The sequence below is a fragment of the Chelonia mydas genome, chromosome 14, assembly GCF_015237465.2.
Source record: "Chelonia mydas isolate rCheMyd1 chromosome 14, rCheMyd1.pri.v2, whole genome shotgun sequence".
Taxonomy (NCBI): domain Eukaryota; kingdom Metazoa; phylum Chordata; order Testudines; family Cheloniidae; genus Chelonia; species Chelonia mydas.
The window spans coordinates 34,370,349-34,374,659 of record NC_051254.2 but is presented as its reverse complement, the minus strand read 5'-3'; positions in this window follow the sequence as shown (position 1 = coordinate 34,374,659).

The window sequence follows — 4,311 nt, the reverse complement described above, 5'->3', positions numbered from 1 at the left end:
ATCCTCCCCTCCCAGCAGGTAAGTGCGTTTCCAAAATACTTTCAGCACCTCCTAAATATCCTGCTGTGCTCAGGTGACATTTCCCCACAATTCAAACCCCTCAGACAGAGTCAGATGCCACCTGTTCTTAGTTTCAGATTTCTGCTCAGGGTTAGATCTGAACTCAAAGTGCCCAGCTGGCATGTGGATTTGTCAGCCAGAACATTCCACATTAAAAGTAGCTTTCAACCAGCCCATGCTCTCTCCATGCACGTGCCCAGTATAATCCATTCGGCGTGACTCCAAGCACTTTTGAAGGGCCCAACTGAGAGCTAAACCCTTTGGCTAATAACACTGTAACTTTATTTTCCCCAAAGGGTTGCTGGGGTGGCCCTTGAGCACTGGAAATGCTCCCTGCTGTGAGGATCTGAGCCCTGGTTTGATCTCTATCTGGGTACCAAAAATCAGTACCAAACACACCAAAGTTAAGAAAAGTTAGATGTAACTCCTTTGGAATCAATGGGGCTGATTTCCTCTCACTCAGCCTGATGTAAATCAGGAGTAACTCCATTGCAGTCAATGAGACTGATTCCCCGCTCACTCTCCACAAGGTGAATCCATCCTGTTACAATGGAGTATGGCTGGTCTAACAAAGAAGAGATTTAGGCCCTTTGAGTCCAGTCCCTACTGCATCATCTACCCCCTGAACACCCTTACCCTACTCTCTGAGTGTTTCCCTCCCTCTGCCTCACACAGCCAAGACCCCCAAACAAACACCCATAGCCCCTAATCTCCTCCCTCTCTCTCACAACCCTCCACCCCACAGACCCTGTCAGACCCTGTTTTTTGAGATTCCCCTCCGATGGCACAAAGCCAATTCCCCCACCCAGAGTTCCTGACTCAGCTTCCTCAGAGATCCCTGCTTAACCCCTCTGCCCACCAGTCCCCTCCTCTGCTCAGCCCCACTCCCCTAAAATGGCCCCAACCCCAGGGAATAGCCCCCCACCCCAGTTCCAAACACCTGCCCATTCTCTCCTCCTTCTCCCCATTGGCAAGCTCTGGCAACCACTTTCTTCCCTACCTGCTCTCATCCTTCCTCTGCCTGGTCCAGTCCCTTTTCTGAACAGTATTTCCAGGGTGGCCTTTGCCCAGCCCCACCCAATACACAGCTAACCTGGGGAACTCACTGCCACAAGGTATCACTGAGACAAAATGACCAGCAGGGTGAGACACTGACAGGGATCATGAAAGCCTTCACAGTTACATTCCATCAGAGAATGAATTAAACCACCATGATGCATGTGTTCAACCAGCCACTCACTCACAGGGATTCTCCCTGACATGGAAGTTAGTGCAAAATTGTCCATTCAGGGGGGTGGGGTCCCCTGCCCCTCCCTCTATAGTAGCTGGAGCTGGTCCCTCCAGGAGTCACTGCTCTGAGCAAGGCTGTTCCCAGGAGCCTGCGGAAAGAGGCCCATTTGTCCCATATAGCTCTGCTGACTCTCAGGGCTGGATTCAGACACTCCAGGGCTATGCAAGGGACTCTGCCCCATTGATCCCGTGTCCCACATGGAGTGGCAGTGGCAGGGGGCCCTCAAAGAGAGGCTGAGACAGTGGCATAGGACCCCTGCTCTGTCCCAGAAGAGGAGCAGGTGACTGTCCCCCAACTCCTTGGGATCAGCAAGGTGCCCACAGACAGGCAGGGGGCAGTCGTGGTACTCCCAGTCCTTACCTCCCCAGCCAGGGTGTATCTGCTTGGGTGAGGGGGTCAGGACTGCTGTGCTCTTTCTCTTTCCTTGCACACCGAGCCCCCTTCTGAGGGGGGTTGGTGGAGTCCTCCAGAACAGCGGAGCTGGGCGTTTATACCCCATGGAGATGCCTGGGGCAGTTCCCTTCTCCTAGAGCCATTGTTTCAGGACCTCTTCAGACTCAGGCAGACAATGCTGCAGATGCTGCAGTGGGGGCAGATCTCCTCACTTCCCAACCTTTGCTCCAGGCTGTGGGTGGTGCATCATCTGGGGCTGGCCCCTGTGAGAGCCAGGGCACTGGATTCTGGTGATTCCTATATTCCTGTGGAACACGGGCAAATTCTGTTAGAAAAAAAAAGACAAATATTTCACCCAGATCGATGAAAATTCATTAAGAGGTCAAACAAAACTGAATCATGGATCATCTCTAAATAAAAGTTTCATTATGAATTTTTCATCCAGTCTCAATTATTTATGCCCCAGATTTTGGTAAAGTGAGGCACAGAGAGTTGAAGTCACATAGCTGCATAGCTGGGCTTAGATTACAGGAGTTCTTGGCCTCTTGTGACCTCCTCTCTCTAGATCCCTGGCTCTACTAGTTATCATTTCAGGCTGAGCTTCTCAAAGGAGTCTAAGGGAGTTAGGAGCCCAAGATGTACATGCCTTACTCCCATAGGCTCCTTTGTGAATCCCAGCCTCCATTATCTGAAATTCAGGAGAAGCCCGGGCCTTGGAAGTGAACAAGATAGACACAGGACCTGGGTTACAAAGGCACCGAAAGAAGGAGACAGGCGCCGATTGGGATTTACAATGGCATCTAAGCAGGTTATGCTCCTAACTCCCACAGAATGACCATGGGACTTAGCCACCAAGCTCATTTAGGAGCATTGATCAATCCCTGCCAGTGCCTGTCTCCATCTTTGTGATCCTGGCCCAGGAATAACACAGAAGCTGGGCTGAAATCAGGGAACGCTGGGGGAGACCATAGGCCTGTGCTATGTGGGTCTCAGAATTGAGGGACAGAATGGCTCTTTTGGCTTTATTACCTAGGCATCTCTGCACTTGCCTCTGGGCCTCTGCTGCTGAGCTGTGCAGGGCTCCAGGGAGTGAGTCCCGCTCGCCCTTAGGAAATAGACATGAATAAATCACCTTCCCGCAGCATCAGTCCTTTAATGCCAGTGATACTCAAAGCCAGCTGCACACAGTTCATCTGCAGAGAGCAACAGGTCTGAGTCTATTTCTGTCCATTCAGTCTCAGAAGGGCGCAGGCACGGAGGAAGGACTCTCTCTGTGCCTTTAGCTTCTAGATTCTGGTATATAGATAGATATTGACCAAAAAATCCTGGTGCTGGATGACTGAATGCATCATATGCTGGGAAAAAATCCACAAGATCAGCACAGTAAGTTTGCTATTTCAATTAAATATGTTGGGGGATCAACATACAGGGGAACATTAAGATGATAAATAAGACGCACATTATGAACTCATGAAGACTTTTACTCTCAGTTTAATCAAATACCTGCTGCTGATTGGAATTTTTCCACCCTTCAGGAAAATTTTGACTTTTCACTGAAAACCCCAAATCAAGTTTTTGGAAAATGAAAACTTTCTGATGAAAACTGGATTTTTTTGATCACAAAACCAAAACTGTTTGGGTTTTGAGTTTTCAGTTTTTTTACAAAAGAATCCCAAAATGTTGGAGGGAAGCAGAGAGATTCTAAGATTTTATTGTTGGCAGTGTTAGCTGAAAAAACAATCTCCATTAAAAATAACACAGCTGAAAATTTCCAACCAGCCATAAATTTTAAATTAATTGGGGAACATTAATATTGCCTGATAAGAGCTTGATTTCAAACCCATTTATTCTATTGCATCTGTGTGATTTCGCTTTCAAAGGGATAGTTGCGTCGGAGCGCACAGAATGTTTTATACAGACTTGTCTCTTTAAACCCCGGTTTAGAGTTGACCAAGCAGCCAAAGCCTGTCTATCCTGACCTCATTCAAGGACATATGGGAGCTCCCTGGGAGTAGAACTCAGACCTCCTGGCCTAGCTCCACTCTGCTGCTGGCTGAGTATAAAAGGTGTAAATGGCTGTGCACAACTTACACAGAGTAAGACACGGGGCCATGTTTTCAAAGGTATTTTGGCGCCTAGTGGGATTTTCAGAAGCACCTAGGAGCTTACAGCTCATTGATTTCGAGGGGTTTTGGGGGCCTAGATGCTTTTGAAAATCCCACTAGGTGCCTCAATACCTTTAAAAATCTGCCCCACGGCCCCTCTCCAAAAGCCCTTACAGTCCTAGTAGAGATGGCAGAGAAAGGGAGGGAGGGGAAACAGAGTCAAAAAGAGGAGAAATGACTGGTTCAAGGTCACACAGCAGGTCACTGGCAGAGACAAGAATAGAGCCCAAGTGGCCTGTCAAATCCTGCACCGCACAGCACAGAGTAAACAATAAAACATAGCGGTGATGGAGAGATGCTGCTAGCCCATTGTTACATGCAGGCCAAAGTGCAGCTGGGAGTTGTTGCCATAAATTAATTTGGAAGCAGGCAGCAGGCCGTCTAGGCACAGAGCTTGCAGTA